This window comes from Lytechinus variegatus, chromosome 11, assembly GCF_018143015.1.
Source record: "Lytechinus variegatus isolate NC3 chromosome 11, Lvar_3.0, whole genome shotgun sequence".
NCBI classification, from domain to species: Eukaryota; Metazoa; Echinodermata; class Echinoidea; order Temnopleuroida; family Toxopneustidae; genus Lytechinus; species Lytechinus variegatus.
The window spans coordinates 4,542,616-4,568,417 of NC_054750.1; the positions used below are offsets into that span (position 1 = coordinate 4,542,616).

At 35.3% G+C, this 25,802-nt stretch overlaps 1 protein-coding gene across 1 annotated transcript in view; it reads left to right on the plus strand.

Moving 5' to 3' along the window:
* Positions 1–14,903, plus strand: part of LOC121424425 (mpv17-like protein 2) — a 32,016-nt gene extending 17,113 nt beyond the window's left edge. The window contains exon 5 of the mRNA XM_041620112.1: positions 14,871–14,903. The gene's annotated coding sequence lies outside the window, so the exon portion shown is untranslated. The remainder of the gene's footprint in view (positions 1–14,870) is intronic.
* Positions 14,904–25,802: the final 10,899 nt, after the last annotated feature.

Consider the following 25,802-nt stretch of genomic DNA (forward strand, 5'->3'; position numbering starts at 1 on the left):
TATTTTGAATATGTTACTAACTATCAAGGCTGCTCTGTATTTCAAAAAAAGCATTGAAAAACTCTTGTTATACATTGATGATTGTATTACTATTTGTATATTTTAGCAATTGAAGTGTACGTGTATGCTGGCACGAGGTCTTTCACATGATTTCACCATTTTGAGGCATCGCTAGGCAAGAAAGAGGGGAAAAGGTTACTGATTTTGTTTAGCATATTTTTTTTCTCTATCCTCTAGCCATGGGAACTGGAAAATGATTTGCGTTCTGTATTCAGAAGTATCATGAACAGGGGCAGATCCAAGATTTTCCAAAGGGGGGGGGGCACATTGTCCCGAAGAATAATTTGACGAGCAAAAAAAAGGGTTTTCAACAAAAAATCAAGACATTTCGTCCACGAAATTATTTGACAAGCAAAGAATAAAGGGGGGACACACTTCTGTTTTAACAGCATTTTTACATTTCAAATTTTGATTGTGCCTCTCAAAGGGGGGGGGAGCCGGTTCCCACCCTATTCTCACCTGCAACATCTGCAGTTGCTATGTCATGTATACTTACATCTTCAACTTGCCCATGCCTAATGAAAGAAAGGAAAGGCCAGTTGTTCAAACCTTTACATGACATAACTCCGAATTGGTCTATTTTTACTGCCTGAGATGATGTGCATTATTTTCATATTATTGACTTCAGGGATATAGTATGATAACATTATTTGTTTTATGAAATTTCAACATATGTATTGCCATTTACATGGTAATATTCTTACCATGTGTCACATTCATAATGCCAAACTGATTCATGGTCACCGGTTGTAAGTCCTAACTTCTGAATGAGAAAATGCTAATTTAATTTTATGGTTATTAAAATGGTTTAAAGGCAACACTTCATATGCTTGTTTATTGTACTGTATTAAGTATACGAAATATGCAGAATGACAATAGTAATTGAACAGATATGGCAAAATCAAGCTAATAATAGGAAAAAAATGTTGAGTAGTGGAACAGTTGGAACTCTTGGTGTATTTAGTGCGAATGTAGAATCCTGTTGTGAATAGATACCTCTATTTTGCCCTTTTATCCCATGTAAAATACCCAAGAATTACCCCCATTGCTTCACACCATTATATATGGATCTATGCATGTCCATTTGGAAAAAGGGTCACAAATATTTTTTTCCTCATTGGTTATTTTGTGTTTGAATGGGTTTAAAAATGATGGTCAACCACGATGCAGTATTGTTGATTAAACCATTGAATGTTTTATTAAAAAGCAATTTATATTATGCCTCCATTGAAAAAAATCAAGGGTTAATAGTTTAACACTTTCTTTTTGTTCTCCTTTTGGGGGGAATAATTATGAACAGAAAAGTATATATCTACAAATTGACTGTGGTTATATTATAGTCGCCCAAGAAACTTGATAATTGAACAGTTTTCATGGATCACAAACAGTCTATATGGCCCGGGGGGCCACTTCCATTCACGAGTGGATACCATGCGCGACCATGGGGTCTCGAAAAGCAACCTAAACACGTAATTTCCATATTCTGAAAATGCACCCCTTAACAAGTATTGGCGTGTGAAACCCTACCCTTAACAAGTATTGGAAACAAAACGATACTCTTGGCAAATATTCCTTAAAATGAACCCCTAAACAAGTACAGGAATGTTTTATTGTTACGGGTCCTTCGGTCGTCGGCTTTACCGTATTTGGTTTAGTACGACCCCACCTTCTACACCTCGCGCATATCGGACTCTAAACACGAAGTGTGGGGCAAAAAGGACATCTTTTATAAAACATTTTAATTTTGTTTTATCATCCCCGCAAATTCGACCCTAAACACGTAATTTTCCTAGCGAAATAGATACCCTTTTTTCATTATTTTTGTTGACACCCTTATCACGTTACGTACGTAACGTGCCTTATCGTGAAAAGGACATCCTTTTTACGTGTTTTTTTTTGGTCGCGCATGGTATCAACTCGTCAATGTAAGTAGTCCGCCCCCGGGCTGTATGGCCAATTGCTGCACTCCCACTGAAATATTCCAACCATTTCAAATCATCTATTTAGAAAAGGAATGCGAGAAAAAGCCACATGTGTTTCATCACGAGCAACTGCATAGCGCCACCTATGGCCCATTCAACAGAATGAACAGATCATGCTGGAAGTTGAAGGGAGGGAATGAGAGAGAGAAGAGGAATGAGGAGAAAAAGGAGGAAGAGAAAATATGACATGGTAAAACAGGAGATGGTACATGCAGCTAATTAACCTTTTTGATTAAAGGGGAAGTTCACCCCGACCAAAATTGTTAAAAAATGGCACAAAATTTAAAAGTTATTAGAATATTATCATTTTATTAGTGACGTCATATCCGAGCAGCTTCCGATGTGTCGTGAAGGAAAAAAAGTCAATGCGGATTCATATATTTAATTAGAGAGAGTTATTGGTATGTTCAGTTTTTGAAAAGTTGCATCATTTTTTTCTTCTAGTTTGTACGTGTATTCGTATTTTTAACATTTATTCTTTTCATTAGCATTTTTCTGAACTAAATCATGGGCTCTCTGGGGCCCGTTGCAGAAAGAGTTGCTTTTAAACGCAAGTCAAAAAGTCAATCGCAAGTAAAAAATGCGCGCTGTTGATTGGTTGAAAATCAAGTTACGAATGATTTTTGGAGTTGCGATTGATTGCAACTCTTAAAGCAACGGGCCCCTGATCTGCCCGGTAGGACAGAGGCATGAAGTCTGTGCAAGTTCAGCCTTGTGGACATATTATTTAAAAATAAACTTTAAAGGAGACTTTTTGTGACCAGTAATGAAAAAGGCTCATATCTTTGTGATTATTAAACCATTTTACATAAAATTTCCTACAGTTGTAGAAAATGAACAGGACTGGTGGAAAGATATAAAGAATGCTGTGATTTTCATATTTTACCCACCTAAAGTGCCATTAACATTTTTTTGTGGGCTACACTAATTACGAGTAGCTTTCCCATATGTTATGTGATACAAAATGCATAAATTTTCACATTTTTTAATGGTTCTTGGTGACCGACTGAAAATTTCTTCTCTCAGGATTTGGTGTGAAATAATTTGTCTGTTGATGTACTGAAGGTACAATAAACAGGCGCGGATCCAAGAGGGGGCCGAGCCGGCCCCCCTATTTTTTGACAACCTGTATAGAAAAAAGTGTACTCTTTATCTTGATAGAAACTACGAAAAGCTGGAAGAAAAGGAATAAAGAGCTATTATACCCATAATGTGTAATTTACAGCCTCGTAACGGCCGGCCCGACCCCGAAAGGAAACAAGAAAAAGATGAGGGGAAGAATTGGATAATAGACTTTATATAAAAAAAATTCGCTCGCGCATCGCGCTCGCATTGCCTGTGTAATGAATTCCATTCATGACACTTTATATATCCAGTTCTGAAATCAATTTGCACACAATATATTTTAGCTCACACATCAAGCTTTCATTATTTTGTTTGATTTACACAAATTGTTATATCAAAATTTTCAGCTCGCGCTGCGCGCTCGCATTGTTTTATTTGTGAGATACCTATCCTCTTTGGAAATTCTTTCCAAAATTTGTCAAAATGCTCTTGTATCATGTCAGTATATCAAAAAAATTAAGCTCGTGCTTCGCGCTTGCATTTAATTGTTTGAGACACACAAGCTTGTTCTTTAAATAAAAACGCGCTTAGACCGTCCAGTTTTCAGGTCGGAACATCACTCTCATTATTTAATTGTTGATACTTGTATCCTCTTCATTAATCATTACAAACAGTCCTAATTGAGTCCCTTAATTTTCACGTTACTGTAATAAAATATCGGCTCGCGCTTCGCGCTCGCATGCGGTTTATTTGGATACTTATCTTTGTTCATGATTATAAAAACTGCTCAGAATCTTCAGTTCTAAGGACATAAAATATCAAAGATTTTTTTGCTCGCGCTTCGCGCTCGCATTACATATTAAGACCACATGAGATACCTTATCTTGTTTATAACTTAAAAATCTAACATATACTTAAAACCTCAGTCTTTAGTTAGGACTACCCCCTGAAAAACCAACAAAAAATAGTATTATATGGCGGCCAATCGAGAAAAATGTTGCTGAAAAAAATTTTCGCCCCCCCCCCCCCCCTATTGGCGAAAGCTGGATCCGCCCGTGATAAAAACACTTTTAATGACATTTAATTCATTGAGGGTTTTTTTTTATTCACGACACATGGGAAGCTGCTCGATTATGACGTCACTAATAAAAGCATAACAACTTATAACTAATAACTTTAAAGGTCAAGTCCACCTCAGAAAAATGTTGATTGCGCAATACTGAAAGTTTCATCAAAATCGGATGTAAAATAATAAAGTTATGACATTTCAAAGTTTCGCTTATTTTTAACAAAATAGTTATATGAACAAGCCAGTTACATCCAAAAGAGAGAGTCGATGATGTCACTCACTATTTCTTTTGTTTTTTATTGTTTGAATTATACAATATTTCAATTTTTACGAATTTGACGATTAGGACCTCCTTGCCTGAAGCACACAATGTTAAAATAATGGAATTCCACGTGTTCAGGGAGGAATGAAACTTCATTTCTAATGACAATGACGAGAAAATAAAAATATTTCATATTTCAAACAATAAAAAACAAAAGAAATAGTGAGTGAATGACATCATCGACTCTCTCATTTGGATGTAGCTGGATCGTTACTGTTTTTGTGAAGTGAACCGAAACTTTAGAATGTCATAATTTTCTTATTTTACATCCGATTTTGATGAAATTTTCAGTGTTATGCTTGTTGAATTTTTCTCTTCTTATTGAAATCAAGTTTTTGTTGGGGTGGACTTGTCCTTTAAATCTTTGATGGATTTTTCTCACCAATATAAATTTTGTGTTTTGTTTGTTTGGTTTTTGCTATTTTTACAATAAACTTTTTGTCAGGGTTTACTTCCTCTTTAAGTTTGAACAAATAGAGGATGGCAAAAACCATGTCGTATATAAAATCCACCAAGTTCAAACTGTAGGAGGAAGCACTTAAATGATAAGTGTGCCCAACAACATTTGATTTGAATAAAGAGAAAAATTAAACAAGCATAACACTGAACATTTCATCAAAACCCGGTATAAAATAAGAACGTTATGACATTCCAAATTTTCGTTTAAGAGTTATATTCACATCCTGTTCAGCATATACAAATGAGGGGACACGACATCAAACACTCACTAGTTCTTTTATATTTTATTATTGTTTGGAAAACGTAATACTCGAATTTTCTCCTCCTCATGTGAAACAAAGTTCTTTATGGGGTGCTGGGGCTGAAGCACCTCATGTGTGAAAATGGAACATTTTAACCAAAACGAGCTTCATTTTTCATTGACCCCCCCCCCCCCCCTCTTTGTTTATTTTTTTTTTTGGTTCTTTGGTTTTTTGTGTGGCTTTTTACATCTATACCTTAAATTTTTGCTGTTGAAATCAATTGGGGACGCTTTTACTTCCTCTTTGTAGTTATTTTTTTATTAATACCTTTTTTTACTTTTCAAATACACTGGGGACCAATTCAACTTTCATTTTGTAGTGAAAACCTTTCTCTTTTTTTTGCTTTTCAAACTTACATCAACTGCCCCACTTAAAAAAAAAGTCTATCCCACGACCATGTTAGAAATAGTGAGTGAGGGACATCGACTCTCTCGTTTGAATATCGCTGGGTTGTACATCATTTCAAAACAGCATTGTGAAAATTAAGCGAAATTTTGTAATGTCATAACTTCGTTATATATATTTGATCTGATTTGTGCTAGTTTGATTTGTCTATATCAATTCAAATCAACAATCTTCGGTGGACTTGACTTTTGATAAAACTTAGTAAAAACAAACAGAGATGGAGATTGAAAGGAGGAAGGAAAGAAAGGCTGTTTGAAGGAGAGACACAGAATCACACAGAACATGAAAGGAAAATGACCTTTCAAAAGAAAGTAGGATCATATAAATGAGGGTTATACGGACGTAATGATTGATTAAAAAATGAATCATAATTAAGAGCAGATAAATGTAAACTCGAGCTTAAGGAAAACCTAAAAAAGTGAAACAAAATATTACTGAAAATATACATAGGAAAAAAGTTCTTTTTCCACATCCTCCAAAATTAACCTGTTCGCCATCTATGGCCCCTGATGTGCTGATCCCCCCCCCCCCCTCTGCATGAAAATCAGATTGGTATGTCAACGCTACCAAAAAGATTAATAATATCGAAATCATATGTTGAGGCGGAAACCTTTTTATTCCCAAATAGTGTTTATTCTGGAGTGAAAATAACCTTTTTTTTTGGGGGGGGGGCTTGTCATTTTTTCTAAACCAGATGTTACGGCTGTTTCGAACCGCCGTATGGGAAATGTGACTGGGCCATAAAGGATCAATACTCCACGGGTGTTAAAAGAGATAGAATAAATAATATATTCACATATTTATTAAAGGGGAATGAAACCTTTGGAATGAGTAGGCTTGTGTTGAAACAGAAAAATCAAAGAATAACAAAGAAAGTTTGAGAAAAATTGGACAATGAGAAAGTTATGAGCATTTGAATATTGCAATCACTAATTCTATGGAGATCCTCTAATTGGCAATGCGACAAGGATGTGTGATGTCACATGTGAACTTTCTCTATGATGGACTATAAAATACCCCCATGTCTCTTTTTGCTTTTTCTTATGGTGATACAAACTTTTAACCGTGGTGTATTCTTTAAAAATCTGTATTACATGCCCTCCTATAGAAAGGATACATGATCTACTGATAGATGTGATAAAAGAGGCAATTTAAGTGAAATATATACTGGGGAGAGATGTTCATCAGTGACATCACACATCTTTGCCGCATTGCCAATGTGAGGATCTCCATAGCATTAGTCAGTTAGTGATCGCAATATTCAAATGCTCATAACCTTCTCATTATTTGTCCGATATTTCTCAAACTTTCGTTGATCTGTTTCTTTGATTTTTCTGCTTTCACACAAGCTATCTTGTTCTAAAGGTTTCATTCTCCTTTAATGAGCTGACATTATATTGATGAGAACATGAAGTTAATATCAAACCCGTGTCTTGAAATGGGCGTCAAATTATGATAATGGTGGAACAAATAGAAGACACAATCGACAATGGGATGGATAAGGCCTACATAAAAAAAACTGGGCGGATTAAAAGGAATGTTAAGATCGCAATAACAAAAGTACCCCTTCTATATGCTGTTTATAAAACTAATCGTTTGCCTGGAGATGTTACGTAATTCATCTATTCATTTTGGATGATTTTTTATATAAAGAAATCTCTGAGCTGGAGAGCTAGCAAGTAAACGGATTGCAAGCTAGCAAACGGAAAGCTTGAATAATTGCACTATATCTAGAAGCAACCAATTTTAGTGATCCCGCCCGGACCCGGTTGATGTTTGATAATAATGATTATTCACTACTCCTTATTCTTGATGCTCTGCCTGGATGTGGCAAATGTCCACACACTTACTGGTATGAAATTATTGATCAGTTTTTATATGTTGATGATATGGTTATGGTATCTTTATGGCGTATGAAAATTATTGATTAATATTGTATGATCTATGCGGAACTGCAATGTGTTGAGTGTTTTACCCAAAGACTTCATTATATTTAACTCCTCTAATATGCATCTCATGACATATCTTTGCGTAATTTTGTAATAATATAAAAAAAAATTTTGGTAGATATAGTGGTCATTATTGAGACTCCAATTTGTGCTTTCTTTAAATATCCGATTTACTGGGTCTGAACTGATGGCCCGGGTTGTCTGGGCATCAACACCATCGAATACTCATTTACCCGGTGATGCATGTTGTCATGGCCAAACAATAAATTCTGACGGACCAAATATATACGAACAAAAGTTGTGAGAAAGCAAAGTGAGATAGCGAAAATAGCGACTTTCTCCCAAATAGGCTAGACCTACATGAGGCCCATATAGTTACGTAGGGAAAGCGCTTTTTTTTTTTTTTATACAAGACAATTTTTGCGAAGGACTGTTTTGAGTATATAACGTTCCATTGTAAAACTTTATATACATTTAAAGTTTTATTTCATTTTATTTATTTATTTTGCTTAATGTTTTGGAGTAATTTCGTAGTTCCAAAACGAACGCTTTTATAAACGTTCTGAAACCTTGAAAAGGTTTAGAACGAAGACCTGCAAAACTTTTAATAGAACATTTTTAAAGGCCTGCGTCAGGCCTAGGTCTTGTTCTAAAAAGTCATAGTTTTGCTAGTATTAAAGGTATTTAAAATAAATTCAGATCGGCTGTGGTTATATCAGTGACAAGTTGAATTATGTATTTAATCTGAATCAAATATATGATTCATATTTTTAAGGAACTGTACATGGTTCGGCTGGTCACTTACCTCTGGCGTGCCTGGGTTTATTTCATTCAAATCCATGAGATTGAGAGTAAATAGCCTAGAGACAGTATGAAAAGACAATTAAAGCCTCAAAAAGAATTAAAGATAGGAAAAAAGGTTTCAATGTGCAAAAAACATTGATGATCGATATTATTGACTCTCTCGATCGCAGACTGAGGCGGACGTCGATACCGGATTCGAGGGGAAGGGTGACATATCGATCCCCTCCCCCAAATAAGTTTGACATCTTTAAACAATCATGATAGGCATTACAAATATAAAGCGCTTTACAATAAAAAAACATCTAATTACTGTATAAACATAACATGGAACAACGCCCTGCTGCCCTCACAATGTCCCGATCAGACTATCAGATGGTCGGCCTGTGACCTGTACAGTAGAGTGGCCAGGTGCAATTCAAACAGAACCTCTTATAATTTGGACTCTAAACCTCTGATATCGGCCTGGCTCAGAAAAAAGGCATAATTTCAAGGGTACCGAGGAAATATAGCCCAAACCAGATGGTACCTCTACAAAATGTTCAATATATCTATCATTGTTGTCTGCATGGGTGAATGAACTGTTCTCGAAACAATCAACAACCTTCCATTCAGTATTATATACTTTGTGACTGATCGTTGATCCGAAGTGAGGTCGAGTTACTCAATCCATCCAAGATAGATATCATGACAATTCGAACGGAACGATTCCATTATGTAAGTCTATGTGAGCTTATTTATCAATGTTTATGCTACTGGAGCTCGTTCTCTGCATAACTCTAGTGAAAATCGGCTGCCATCATTAGCTTGCATCCGAATCTGATGATACGCTTGTTTGATTTATATCCACTTATCTAGTAATTCAGATTAACTTGCTGTTGGAGAGGGCTTGCCTGAAGTAAGTATATTTAATAGTGTAAAACGGATCGTCATGGTGTTCTTATGAAACAATGATGTTTAATAAGGCCTATATATTGTTTTGTCTTTTAGCTATATAACTGATGGGATGAATATTTGATTCCGAGGTAAACGGGTTTGGAACAGGAGATGCGGAACGTACTGGGGGGGGGGGGGGACAAGCCAAAATATATATGTCAAAATGGACAGTTTGCTGGTGCCAGAGGCATGGGCAGATTCCAAAGGGGGGGGGGATTTTTAGGAGAAAAATTTGGATAGGCCAAAAAAATGTTTTCAACCACATATTAAAGATATTTCGTAACCGAAAAAAATTGACAAGCAAAAAAAAAGTCTCACCTCTGTTTTAAATGGCATTTTTACATTACAAATTTTATTTTTTCTTCTAAAAGTGGGCGGGCACGTTGCCCCTGTGCCCCCCCCCCCCTGCCCCGGATTCCGCGCCAGGCCAAAGGATATAGGTATTTTCACCATGAGTGAGATTATCATCTGTGTGTTTTGTAGTAATTAAGTTGAACAATTTTTTTTGTGATTTCTGATTGATAAGAGGGTTTTGGTATTATATTTCCGCGGGAGAGCGGTTTGGAAAAAAAAATCATATCTGAAGTAAAACTTAATTTTTGGTCAATTATGGCGCTGATTACTGTTAAAAGGGAATCCTTGAGAGATTTCATATAATAATATAAGACGTGAAAAGTAAACATTTCGAGCAATTTTTGTAATCATGAAAAAAGATGTGTATTTATTTAAAGAATTAACGCGAGCGCGAGCTGAAATCTTTAATATACCGACCAGAATAGGAACCTGCGAAAGACTGCATTTATAGCATGGTCACATTTGTTCTACGGCGGCCGTACGGCAAGTCGAAAACAGCCGTTTTAACATTTGTTTGTACCAACTACATATAGATAATAGTAAAAATGAATAAAACGGCTGTTTTCGACTCGCCGTACGGTCACCGTAGAGCAAATGTTACCGTGGTATTAGTTACTCATGAAAAGTAGTTACTCATGAGTAGGAGAAATATCTAACCAATCGAATAATGCGAGTGTGCCAAGCGCGAATTGAAAACTTGTAATATTCTAACCTGAAAACTGGGCATTCTGAGCATATTTTGTAACCAGGAACAGATTGAGTACCTTAATCAACAATATTTGATGCGAGCGCGAAACAAGAGGCAAACATAATTTATTTAATATTCCCACTTGAAAACTGGACGTTGTAATTAAGCATTTTTGCAACCAAGAACAAAATAAGTATCTTACTAAACAATAATTGATGCGAGCACGATCGAGCCAAAAAGTTTGTGACTTTTAACCTGGAAACTGTACATTCCAAGTGGTTGTTTTTTGTAACCAGGAACAAAATACCTTAAACGATTATTGATGCAAGTGAGAAACGAGCTAAAAATGTGTGATATTCCAACCAGAATACTGGACATTCTATGCATTTTGTAACCATGAACAGGACGAGTATAGGCCTACCTTACTACACAATAATTGATGCGAAGGGTTACACTTCGTAATTCCGAAGCTTCGTAATTCCGAAGGTTCTTTATTCCGAAGGTTCGTAATTCCGAAACACGTAAATTGCCTATACCTCGATGTTCGTTAATCCGAAAACGAAAAAGGGTTCGTTAATCCGAACATTTGTGGCGTAATTCCGACGATTCGTTATTCCGAAGGTTCGATAATCCGAAAACGAAATAAGGTTCGTTGTTCCGAAGGTTCGTTAATCCGAAAACGAAATAAGGTTCGTTGTTCCGAAGGTTCGTTAATCCGAAAACGAAAAAAGGTTCGTTGTTCCGAAGGTTCGTTGATCCGAAAACGAAATAAGGTTCGTTTTTCCGAAGGTTCGTTAATCCGAAAACGAAATAAGGTTCGTTTTTTCGAAGGTTCGTTAATCCGAAAACGAAATAAGGTTCGTTAATCCGAAAACAAAATAAGGTTCGTTAATCCGAAAACAAAATAAGGTTCGTTAATCCGAAAAATTAAAACCGGGAAAGCAGAGGCAGAAGCAAGGGGAGGGGGGCGGGGGACACTTTTGCCGTTCAATTATTATGAGGATGGGAAGGCAAGGGCGGCCGAACGAATTTTCGTTGGGGGTAAAGCCAAATTGAAACTCATACGTCAAAATGGGCACTTTGGTGATATTTTCACCTTAAGATTATCATCTGCTTGAAGTCATTGTGTGTTTGATAGTGATTAAGTAGAGAAAAACTTTTTTGAAGTGACTTCTTATTATGGCAAAATGTATATTTAGGCTTTATTTTTCGGGAGAGAGTATATGAGCGAGCGGCTTGGTAAAACAAATTCAAAGGTGAAGTTGTATAACGTTTTTTTTTTGTGGTCAATTATTCTTAAAATGGCATTATTGCGAGGTGTTGCGAGCGTGAATCACAAGCTAAAACTTTAGGTTATTTCAATAAAAAATGAAAATTAGTTTTTAAAAATCCGAGCAGATTTCTGCTGTCATTAAAAAGATTTGCATCTAACTAAAGAATTAACACGAGCGCAAAACGCGAGCTTAAACATACTGACCAGAAAAGGAACCTGTTAAAGAAAGCATTTAGTGACCTTTTTAGGATGCATATTTCACCAATCGAATGAGAGTGCGAAGCGCAAGCTGAAAATTTTCAATATTCCAGCCTGAAAACTTAACTTAACTTGTATACTTTAAAAAGAGTATTATATTTCGAAAAAAAGCATGAAAGACGGCATATTTATTTTTGAAAAAGGAACTTTCCCATTTTGGAAAATATTAATTCCCCTGTTTTTTATTTCATTTTGATGCCCCCTGCCTCCCTCCCGGCGGATCCAACTTTCGTCAAATAGAGGGGGGGGGGGCAATTTTTTTTAGCCATATATTCCTTGATCGGCAGTTTAAAGTTGATTTTTGTTTGTTTCTTTGAAAGGGTAGTCCTAACAGTCAATAATCAGATTTATCCTTATAAAATAAAGTAAATATGTAATAACATGATAAACCCTTTTTAAATAATGCGAGCGCGAGCTATATATTTTTGTTAATATGATGGGCAATATGTTTGTGATCTTCAAAGCGAGATGCCTATGTAACTAAATTTAGATAATAACTGCTAGCAAGAAGCGCGAACAGAATTCTTAAATATATATGCTCTGACTTGATCTAAAGGGGACATTTTAAGAACTTTTTGCAGTTAGCCATAAAGGCGATGCGTGTTTTAACCAATGGCGGCGGAACTTTTTTTTGGGGGGGGGGGGCAAAGCAAAAAAAAAGGGGCCAATAGGGGCAATTAGGTGGAAACGGGTATTTTCACCATTAGATTATCATCTGTGTAAAGAGGTTGTGTGTTTTGTAGTAACTAAATTGAGCACAATTTTTTAAGTGATCAATAAAGTTATATATTAACGTTTCATTTCTGCGAGCGTAGAGAGCAAGCGGTTCGGGGAAAAAGTCAAATCTGAAGATGTAAAATTCACCTTTTTGGTCAATTACTGTTAAAAGGGCATCCTTGTGAGATGTTGCGAGCGAATCACGTGCTCAAACTTTTGGAAATTTCATGTGGGCCTAGAATGATAATATTGATATAGATATTATTTACCCAGGGAAGCCACTTCAGTTCTGAAAACTATTCTCCTAGCTATTATTTTTTTTAACAAGAATGCTTAGAATGTCCAGTTTTCATGTTGGAAAATCGGAAAAATTTGGCTCACGTTTCTCGCTCGCATCAAGTATTGTTTATTGAGGGACTCATTCTATTCCTGGTTACAAAAAAGAAGTATGAAATGTCCAGTTTTCAGGTTGGAATATCACAAATTTTAAGCTTGCGGTTCGCGCTCTCATTATTTAGTTCGTGAGATATATATTCTATTCATGAGTCACTAAATGCAGTCCTTAAAAGATTACTTTCTGAAGCCTGTTGCATAAAAATTTTTTACCTGAGAAAACTCTGGTAAAAACTGAAAACTAAGGTTAGTCTGATTTCCGCCATTGACTTTAGCACAGGGCAAAACTCTTGTAAAAACAACCCGAGTTTTCTCAGGTAAAAAGTTTTATGCAACGGGCCCCAGGTCAGTATATAAACAAATTACAGCTCGCCCTCGCATTAATTCTTTAGAAAGATACACATCTTTCTCACGATTACAAAAAATGCTCCGAATGCTCACTTTACGTCTTGTTACATGAAATGTCTACTAGTTTGAGCTTGCAATTCGCGCTTTCAACATCTCACAACGATCATTATTAGTATTATTTTTATTTTTATTACCAGCAGAAGCTGTTATTAAAAATGACATCCCCTCCAATACAAATCCTATTATCTAGAGGTTGCTCGCACGCTTCCAACACACTTGATCCCCTGCATCTTTATTTAAACCATTTGCTTATAGGCAGCAATTGCTCAGATAAAATCGAAATTAGCCTATGCTTGATCAGGGCGCCTATATTCTTAATGAAATACATGCTTTGGCCCCAACACACGCATGTATCATCGATCGTTATTACTATCATTGCATAATATCGTGTAATCTTGTAATGACAACATCGTTTTTGTTACCAAAATGAATTATTTTCATTTTCGGAAATACGAACCTTATTTCGTTTTCGGATTAACGAACCTTATTTCGTTTTCGGATTAACGAACCTTATTTCGTTTTCGGATTAACGAACCTTATTTCGTTTTCGGATTAACGAACCTTATTTCGTTTTCGGATTAACGAACCTTATTTCGTTTTCGGATTAACGAACCTTCGGAATTACGAACCTTATTTCGCTTTCGGATTAACGAACCTTCGGAATTACGAACCTTATTTTGTTTTCGGATTAACGAACCTTCGGAATTACGAACCTTATTTCGTTTTCGGATTAACGAACCTTCGGAATTACGAACCTTATTTCGTTTTCGGATTGACGAACCTTCGGAATTACGAACCTTCGGAATTACGAACCTTCGGAAATACGAACCTTCGGAATAACCGAACCTTCGGAATTACGAAGCTTCGGAATTACGAATGTATGCGGATGCGAAGAGGGGGAGGGAGCAAATGTCCACATGTCCCCTCCCCCGGTTCCGCCGAACCTGGTTTAAAAATAATTGTTACGCAATTCATTCAGGACTAAACAATGAATGAACATAAAACAAAGTCATATCATATCATTGCCTTAATATCTCCGTTTATAGTAATAATACCCAATAGCATGCTTTTCCCAAATGGCCCAAAGCGCTTACAATTTCAGTTTACCTACAAAAACAAATACAGAATGACATACAAATAAAATGAAAGCAGTTGCCTACAATGAATAAGTTTCTTATTTGATTAAATTGTTAGGGATTCGCTTTAAAATGTGAGTGGGAGTTTGTTCCATTCTATTGAGGATGCAATCAGTGAAGGTTAAATCTATTTCCGATCTTCTTCTTCTTCTTCCAGGCTATACAGTCCGCCACTGGCGTATTATCGTATCTGTTTTAGTTTAGTTGGATATGTTAATGTATGTGTGTCTTCATAGGATCTAGTTGTTTTTATACCATTTTATTATTTCTTCGTTTGTAATTTCTTCATGTAGCTAAAGACATCATGTCGCTGTTTGGAATTTCAACAAGGAGTCCTGTAGAATTGGTATCTACCCTGAACTCCGGTCTCGGGATCCTAGAGAATGATGGGATACCAAACGAAACACGTGATAAGGTATTATCTGTACGACTCATCTTGAAAATATGTGTAATTAAAAAAGTTATTTTTTCTTACTCGCACTGGATCTGCTTTTTTTATATTTATTTATTCATTTATTTCTTTTCATTTAGTTAGTTTTATTTCAACAGGGTAGCCCTATCAGTAATTTAAATTATGTTTTAGATGGGGCCATGCATAACATAAAATCACATAGAATTACAAACATATACGTATATATAAATATATATATATACACATATAACCTAAGTTATGCAATTGCAATCTCTGCAGTCAAACTTATCAAGAAAATCATATAACAACTACATCTTGAAAAACGATAATTTCATCTAGAAAATAATGTGTTAACGTAAAGGAAAATCATAATGCATTTTTGTAAAAAGAATATTATGGTAAAAAATGGGTGATATAATTTGGTCTTAAATGAAGTCACGGTGTACAGAAGGCGCAATCATCCTATCTTAGAAAGAAGTTATCAAAAGAGTAAAAACATAAGATACTTCGTCGTCAATTTTATCATTTATAGCATAGTCGATTACAATAGAGAGAGACACACAGAAAAAAATTACTGAGTTTCAGACAGAGATCAATAAATATATAACAGAAATTTGCCTCGTAGAAGTGGGAATTTAATAAGCATAATATAAGTATAGTACTAAGTGTATTTCTTATTATTTTGTTTACATTAACTTAATATACCTTTTTAATCCTAGTTGATGTTAATCCGTTAATTTGTATCTGATTGCAATGTTTGAATAAATATTAAAGATGGTCCAGTTGACCCCCCCTTGGGATAGGGCACAAATGCCCGGGGGTATGTTTATCATGTTTATTCACAGACTTTAAAATCATCTTTGTTTCTTGACAGACCCTGGATGATATTTCAAATGCTCTCTCAGAAATAAAATACAATTTTGAGCGAGTAGGAGGCGAGGGTACTACAGAATTCGTTGCACAGGTCGCACAGGAATTTTGTAATAGTAACGTCTTCTTATCAATCATGAAGGTCCTGGGAAAATTAAACTTAGAGGTAAGAAAATGCTCTTATACTTTATTCAAAGAATTCTGAATTTTGTCAAAACTTATCATATTATCGAGGGTTATTCTTAATGAATTAACATATTTGCATAATCATTGATACTTTACCTAGGCCGTAATAAATTGTGCCGCATTTCGCTAACTTTTGTTTAGATGCTTGATTCAGAGTGTAAATGCCTTAAGACAGTATAGGTTTAGACGTTCGATACTCTGAATGGGGACAAGAACGGTCGTGTAGCAACAGAATGTAAAATCCCGTCCCTTGAATGAAATACATCAGATGAGAGAGAAAAACGGGGAAGATGGTGGAAAGAATTAGAGAACGAACACAAAATGCAGAAAGAGGAAAAAGGAAAAATACGAATTTTGGAAAAATAAGATGGAAAGAATTAAGAAAGGAAGGGAGAGCAATCAAGGAATAATTCTTTCTCGGTGCGCTCAGGAGAGCGCATCGATTAAGAAGCAGGTTTGTTCAGTATTCAGGACAAACGACATAATATTAGCATTTTTTTAGTCAGACCCGAAACTTAATACGAAAGTGCAGCTGTTCTGGTTTACAAATTTTCGAAAAAGACCTCCCAGCTACTCTTTTTCGTTTGACGGGCATTGTCAATACATTTACTGTGTTCTCGACTCTGTCGTGCATTGATCGTGTGGAGCAAAAACTCATAATTTCCAGACGGAAGAAGGAGAAAAGAACGCTTGATTTTTGTGGCATATGGTTGCCTCCAATCAGAGACACCAATGACTTTTTTCATTCCTTTTACTATTATGACGTAATTGCCTCACCCCCTTTCGGCCATTTCTCGATGATAGTCGTTATTTCTTGATTTCTTCTCCTTTTATTTCATATTCTTCACGTTATTTTCTCTAATTGCCTTTTATTTTGTCTTATCTGGTTTAATTTTTATCTTTCTTCCTCTCTTCATTTCTTCATTAGCTACCTCTATTTCTTTGACTTATTTTTTTCTTTCTTTATCTCATTTTCTTTTTAAATGTCGTGTCTCTTGTCATATTTCGTGCTTCGTATTCTTTTATCCCTTTATTCATCCTTCATTTTCCATTTCTTTCTCTCTTCAATATCTGTCTCGCTTGCGTATTATAACAGAGCGAGAATAAGAGCCGCTTTCCGACGGCGATGGCAGCGTTGTCAACATTGAAATCTTAACCATAGTTAAGTTTTGAAATGTCACCATAACTTAGATAGTATTTGCACTTAGTCCATTAAGCTTGGACATAGGGGTAAAAAGTGTTACTGATTACCCAGTCAGGTTCAGGTCACATGACCAAAGGTCAAAGGTCATTAAGCTCATTTGAATTTAATTACACCATGTTGGGGATCAACATCGAAAGCTTACCAATAGGTTAAGTTTTTGAAATATGCCATCACCAATCAGTGTTCAAGTTTAAGTCCACATGACCGAGGTCAAAGGCCATTCAAGGTTAATGACCTTTGGCCATGCATGCTGGGGCACTTGTTGAATTGCCATATCTTTGAAATTGCGCATACATTCGTAATTCCGAAGGTTCGGTTATTCCGAAGGTTCGTATTTCCGAAGGTTCGTATTCCCGAAGGTTCGTAATTCCGAAGGTTCGTCAATCCGAAAACGAAATAAGGTTCGTCAATCCGAAAACGAAATAAGGTTCGTAATTCCGAAGGTTCTTTAATCCGAAAACGAAATAAGGTTCGTAATTCCGAAGGTTCTTTAATCCGAAACGAAATAAGGTTCGTAATTCCGAAGGTTCGTTAATCCAAAAACGAAATAAGGTTCGTAATTCCGAAGGTTCGTTAATCCGAAAACGAAATAAGGTTCGTTAATCCGAAAATTGAATAAGGTTCTAATTTCCGAAAATGAAAATTATTCATTTTGGTAACAAACACGGATAATAATAATAATAGCTGGGAGAACAGTTTTCAGAACTGAAGTGGCTTCCCTGGGTAAATAATATCTTTTTTATCATTTTAGGCCTACATGAAATTTCCAAAAGTTTGAGCATGTGATTCGCTGGCAACATCTCACAAGGATGCCCTTTTAACACGAATTGACCAAATAGGCGAATTTTACATTTTCCCCAAAACCTGCTTGCTCGCTACGCTCGCAGAAATGAAACGTAATATATAACTTACCAATCAGAGATCACTTATTTTTTTTTGCTCAACTTAATTACTACAAAACACACAACCTCTTTACACAGATGATAATCTTATGGCGAAAATATCCGTTTGCACCAAATTGCCCCTATTGGCCCCTTTTTTGGCTCCCCACAAAGGAAAATACGTTCCGCTGCCACTGGTTGAAACACGCATCGTCTTCATTGCTAACTGCAAAAAGTTCTTAAAATGTTCCATTTTAGATTAGGTCAGAGCTTATATTTAAAATTTCTGTTCGCGCTTCTTGCTCGCAGTTAGTATCTACTTACATAGGCATCTCGTTTTGAAGATCACAAACATATTGCCCATCATATTAAAGAAATATAGCTCGCGCTCGCATTATTCAAAAAGGCTTTATCATGTTATTACATATTTACTTTATTTTATAAGTATAAAGCAAATTATTGACTGTTATAGGACTACCCTTTCAAAAAACAAACAAAAATCAACTTTAATCTGCCGATCGAGGAAAATATGGACGAAAAAAAATTGCTCCCCCCCATTGGACAAAAGTTGGATCCACCTGGAGGGAGGCAGGGGGCACTTGCACCCCAAAAATGAAATAAAAAACAGGGAAATGCATATTTTTCCAAAAATGGGAAAGATCTTTTTTCAAAAATATGCTGTTTTTCATGTTTTCGAAATAAAATACTCTTTTTAAAGTAAAGTTTTCAGGCTGGAATATTGCAAATTTTCAGCTTGCGCTTCGCACTCTCAGTTATTCGATTGGTGAAATATGTATCCTAAAGAGGTCACTAAATTCTTTAAGATTCCTTTTCTGGTCAGTATGTTTAAGCTCGGGTATTGCGCTCGTGTTAATTCTTTAGTTAGATGTACATATTTTTAGTGACAGCAGAAATCTGCTCGGATTTTTAAAAACTTATTTCCATTTTTATTGAAATACCCTTAAGTTTTAGCTTGTGATTCACGCTCGCAACACCTCGCAATAATGCCATTTAAAGAATAATTGACCCCCAAAACGAGTTTTACAACTTCACATTTGATTTTTTACCAAGCCGCTCGCTCATTATACTCTCTCCCGAAAAATAAAGGCTAAATATGCATTTTGCCGTAATAAGAAGTCATTTAAAAAAGTTTTTTGGATAATCTTAAGGTGAAAATATCGCCAAAGTGCCCATTTTGACGTATGAGTTTCATTTTTTGGCTTTACCCCCCCAAAACGAAAATTCGTTTGGCCGCCCTTGCGTTCCCATCCTCATAACAATTGAACGGCAAGTGTCCACCCCCTTGCCTCTGCTTTCCCGGTTTTCATTTTTAGGATTAACGAACCTTATCTTGTTTTCGGATTAACGAACTTTATTTCGTTTTCGGATTAACGAACCTTATTTTGTTTTCGGATTAAAGAACCTCATTTTGTTTTCGGATTAAAGAACCTTATTTTGTTTTCGGATTAACGAACCTTATTTTGTTTTCGGATTAACGAACCTTATTTCGTTTTCGGATTAACGAACCTTCGGAAAAACGAACCTATTTCGTTTTCGGATTATCGACCCTTCGGAAAAGCGAACCTTATTTCGTTTTCGGATTAACGAACCTTCGGAACAACGAACCTTATTTCGTTTTCGGATTATCGAACCTTCGGAATAACGAATCGTCGGAATAACGCCACAAATGTTCGGATTAAAGAAACCTTTTTCGTTTTCGGATTAACGAACATCGAGGTATAGGCAATTTACGTGTTTCGGAATTACGAACCTTCGGAATAAAGAACCTTCAGAATTACGAAGCTTCGGAATTACGAAGTGTAATTTCATGGATCTACTTCATGAAACGTGCACATTAGGGTAATCAAGTATCCCTAGCTGTCTTGCTCAATGAGGTCACATGACATAGGTCATTTAGGGTCAATTAACATGTATTTTTTATCGTACGAATGGTGTAGTTTGTGAATGATTCTTTTCAAAGTCAGCACTGCTACATTGGTTCGCGTGGTTACACTTCGTAATTCCGAAGCTTCGTAATTCCGAAGGTTCTTTATTCCGAAGGTTCGTAATTCCGAAACACGTAAATTGCCTATACCTCGATGTTCGTTAATCCGAAAACGAAAAAGGGTTCGTTAATCCGAGCATTTGTGGCCTTATTCCGACGGTTCGTTATAGCCCAGTCATTTTAGCCCAAATTTTGACCAAACTTGGAACAAATTGCAATAAAAATTTTTTTATCACAATACATTTCTGTAAAGTCCCTAGTACAACATACTAAAAGTCCCAAACTTTCCGAATAGGGGAAAGGCATCTAATTTGCATAAATCCAAGATGGCTGCCAAAATTAATTGATATGCCTTATCCTTAATATTTTTTGTACAGATAATGGAAAAATCTTGAAATAAATACGCAATTTACTATGATTAAGATATCATAAATCGGTTGCAATTGTTTCCGGGACTGTCCGGTTCATATTTTTCGAAAAATGTGAGAAGTTATGCAAAAAATTCCGTGTTTTCGGTCAAAAATTTGCATGTGCGTTGAAATCTTTATGTTTTATCATTCGCATCAACAACTAACGTAAAACATCAGCATTCGACAAGAAAGGTGATATATCAACGAAAAAAATTCATATTCTTCATAATAGTATTAATGTCTTAACTTGCTTAGAATAAGGGCAAATACATCCGAATGTATTATGCGATATTGCGATAAAGTGACACCAAAAACTAACCTCCGTGTCCCAGTCATTATTTTATATCGACTAAAACGCGATCGCTTGGATGCCTTTGAAGATAGTACAATATATTGAATCGGTCTTGCCTCGCCTTTGTTGGTGTGACTAACACGCGTAAATACAATGGTGCTGAGTTTAATGACCTTTTTGAAGTATGTCTTGCTAAAATCAACAAAGAAAAGAAACATTGTTATATTGCTGGAGACTTCAACTTTGATTTACTTAGTTACGCCCTTCATTCTGATACTAGTGCTTTTATCGATACAATATATTCATTCTCTTTTCTCCCACTTATCTCGAGACCAACTCGTGTTACAATCAACTCTTCTACTTGTATCGACAATATCTTTACAAATGTTTTGGATAAGCCGATTTTACCTGGTATTTTGTATTCTGATCTATCTGACCATTTTCCCATCTTTCAATTAACGAACTCTTTTCCACCGAGTTACCACACCCATGTCTATAATAAAACTCACGTTAAACACCTAATAGACTTTAAGTCATTGTGTGAAGATTTAGCAGCTAACAATTGGTCCTCTGTGACAAACCTATCCAATGTCAACGTAGCTTACGATACTTTTATTAAGGGTTTAAAAGAGACTATATCCAAGCATTCAAGGATAGCATCCGACAAAAAAAGAAGTAGAGCACCCCAAAAACCCTGGATTACAAAAGGCATTCTTAAATCCATTAATAGGAAGGAACGCTTATATAAGCGATATTTAAAACAGAAAACCCATAACATGAAGAAAAAATATACATCCTATAAAAACAAACTTATTCATATTATACGTGTCTCTAAACAAAACTATTTTGCTGCAAAACTCAAATCGAATTGTTATGACTTAAAGAAAACTTGGAATATTCTGAACAGCCTGCTCGGTAAAGAGAGATCGTTTAAATTGCCTTCATTCATCCGTAAAGATGGCAAACTTACTGAACCGAAATCAATTGCAAGTGCTTTTAACTCTTTTTTTTGTTAATGCTGGTTGTTTTGACGATCCAAATACCATTGGATGTTTTCGTGATTATTTAAACAATAGTGTAACCAATTCTTTTTTCTTTCGCCGACAGACAGAAGTGAAATTTTGAAGGTATCTTACTCTTCAAAGAATAAACATTCATGTGGGGTTGATGATATGTCACCATATCTTGTAAAGAAAATAATTAATTATATTGTTGAACCTTTAACCCACGTGTTTAATTTATCTTTTCAATCTGGATTATTTCCAAATTCAATGAGTGTTTCAAAAGTTATACCCTTATTCAAAAGGGTAACAAAAACGATTTATCAAACTATCGTCCAATTTCATTGCTGTCGACCTTTTCCAAGATTCTAGAAAAATTGATGTACAATCGATTATTTACTTTCCTCAATAAACATTCAATTATTTTTTCTGAGCAATTTGGATTTCGAAAATGTTATTCTACAGAGTCAGCTTTGCTTTTTGCTTCTGAACTTCTGTATAAATTTTACGAAAAGAAAGAGATAGCTTTGGGGGTCTACGTAGACCTTAGCAAAGCATTCGATTGTCTGGATCACCAAATCTTATTACAAAAACTAAAATTTTATGGAGTCAGAGGTATTCCCTTGGAATGGTTTAAAAGTTATTTATCAAAAAGAAAGCAATTTGTAAAATACAATGAAACTGATTCTGAACTGCTTTTTATACGACAAGGTGTGCCTCAAGGTAGTATCCTGGGCCCGTTGTTATTTTTGTTGTTTATTAATGACATTATTGAATCTTCAAAGAAATTACATTATATATTATATGCTGACGACACGAACATATTCTAGTCAGGTAATAATTTGAAAAACTTGATTTTTGAAGCAAATGTTGAACTTCAGAAGGTTGCTAATTGGTTTTCTGCAAATAAATTGAAAACTAATGATACAAAAACCAAATATATGATTTTTAATTTTGGCAAGAAAAATGATACTGTCATTGAAAATATAACTTTGAAATTGGACGGTAATTGTATCGACCAAGTCCAATTTGCAAATTTTTTAGGTATAACCATTGACAACAATCTTTCATGGGAAAAACATATTGAAATAATTTCCAAGAAGATTCGATGTAATGTTGGCGTTATGTGTAAACTAAGAAGTCTTTTACTATCTTCTGCCATGCTTTCTTTATATTATACACTTTTATATCCGTACTTAATGTATTGTAATCTTGTATGGGCAAGAACATTTGACAAATTTTTAAAACCCCTTTTTATACTTCAAAAACGGGCTGTTCGTTTATGCTGCAACGCCACCTTCAGGGTACACACATCTCCATTGTTTAAATCTTTGAAATTACTCAAATTTGCAGATATTCTTTCCCAAGGAACATCTTTATTTATGTATAAATTGAAATACTCCATGTTACCAGATAATTTTTATGACAGTTTTCATTTGAACTCCGATTATCATTCAATTAATACAAGAAAAAAGGGCGACTTTCGTCTTCCAAAATTTACAAATTCTTTTTTACAAAATAGATCACTTAGATTTCAGGGATCAAAAAAATTGAATTCTTTGAACAGTGATTTAAAGGGTACTTTCAATTACATTTCATTCAAAAATAAATTAAAGAGCACAATACTTGCCACTTATTGATATATTCAAATTATGCTGAATGATTCTTACTATTTCTCTAATGTTAGTTAATCCTTAAGTTTTCGTATGACTTTCTTGTTATATTTACATCGTTATTTATTTTATGTATATTATTTTTTTTATCTTATGTAATTGTATTCTCATTGTATTTGATTATTTTATATGTCGAGGGTTGCTTGTTTACAAGTTTTTAACTTTTTTAGCAATCCTGGTATTTTATTTACTACGTTGTTTTACATTATATTATTGTAATTTCATTTTTATTTTATACCAAATAAATGTTAATCTGAATCTGAATAGCGATACAAAGGTGTATATTACTTAAATTGATATGTGGGCGAAGGGCTTTTTCTTCATATGAAAGTAACTTTTATGTTAATGAAATCTCTTGAAAAAGTTAGAGGATGCATTGCTCTGCATGCTGTATGCAATTACGTTCAAGAACATCAAATCATAGTCAAGCAATAGCTTGTCAAAGTGGTTACACTTCGTAATTCCGAAGCTTCGTAATTCCAAAGGTTCTTTATTCCGAGGGTTCGTAATTCCGAAACACGTAAATTGCCTATACCTCGATGTTCGTTAATCCGAAAACGAAAAAGGGTTCGTTAATCCGAACATTTGTGGTGTAATTCCGACGATTCGTTATTCCGAAGGTTCGATAATCCGAAAACGAAATAAGGTTCGTTGTTCCGAAGGTTCGTTAATCCGAAAACGAAATAAGGTTCGTTGTTCCGAAGGTTCGTTAATCCGAAAACGAAAAAAGGTTCGTTGTTCCGAAGGTTCGTTGATCCGAAAACGAAATAAGGTTCGTTTTTCCGAAGGTTCGTTAATCCGAAAACGAAATAAGGTTCGTTTTTCCGAAGGTTCGTTAATCCGAAAACTAAATAAGGTTCGTTAATCCGAAAACAAAATAAGGTTCCTTAATCCAAAAACAAAATAAGGTTCGTTAATCCGAAAAATGAAAACTGGGAAAGCAGAGGGAAGGGGAGGGGGGCGGGGGACACTTTTGCCGTTCAATTATTATGAGGATGGGAAGGCAAGGGCGGCCGAACGAATTTTCGTTGGGGGTAAAGCAAAAAAATGACACTCATACGTCAAAATGGGCACTTTGGTGATATTTTTTAACCTTAAGATTAATATCTGCTTGAAGTCATTGCGTGTTTGATAGTGATTAAGTAGAGAAAAACTTTTTTGAAGTGACTTCTTATTATGGTAAAATGTATATTTAGGCTTAGAGAGTATAATGAGCGAGCGGCTTGGTAAAACAAATTCAAGGGTGAAGTTGTATAACGTTTTTTGTGGTCAATTATTCTTAAAATGGCATTATTGCGAGGTGTTGCGAGCGTGAATCACAAGCTAAAACTTAAGGTTATTTCAATAAAAAATGAAAATTAGTTTTTTAAAATCCGAGCAGATTTCTGCTGTCATTAAAATGATGTGCATCTAACTAAAGAATTAACACGAGCGCAAAACGCGAGCTTAAACATACTGACCAGAAAAGGAACCTGTTAAAGAAAGCATTTAGTGACCTTTTTAGGATGCATATTTCACCGATCGAATGAGAGTGCGAAGCGCAAGCTGAAAATTTTCAATATTCCAGCCTGAAAACTTAATTTAACTTGTATACATTAAAAAGAGTATTTTATTTCGAAAAAAAATCTGAAAAACGGCATATTTATTTTTGAAAAAGGAACTTTCCCATTTTGGAAAATATTAATTCCCCTGTTTTTTATTTAATTTTTGATGCCTCCTGCCTCCCTCCCGGCGGATCCAACTTTCGTCAAATAGAGGGGGGGGGGGGCATTTTTTTAGCCATATTTTCCTTGATCGGCAGTTTAAAGTTGATTTTTGTTTGTTTCTTTGAAAGGGTAGTCCTAACAGTCAATAATTAGCTTTATCCTTATGAAATAAAGTAAATATTTAATAACATGATAAACCCTTTTTAAATAATGCGAGCGCGAGCTACATATTTTTGTTAATATGATGGGCAATATGTTTGTGATCTTCAAAGCGAGATGCCTATGTAACTAAATTTAGACAATAACTGCTAGCAAGAAGCGCGAACAGAATTTTTAAATATATAAGCTCTGACCTGATCTAAAGGGGACATTTTAAGAACTCTTTGCAGTTAGCCATGAAGACAATGCGTGTTTTAACCAATGGCGGCGGAACGTATTTTTTTTTTGGGGGGGGGCAAAGCAAAAAAAAAGGGGCCAATAGGGGCAATTTGGTGCAAACGGATATTTTCACCATTACATTATCATCTGTGTAAAGAGGTTGTGTGTTTTGTAGTAACTAAATTGAGCACAATTTTTTAAGTGATC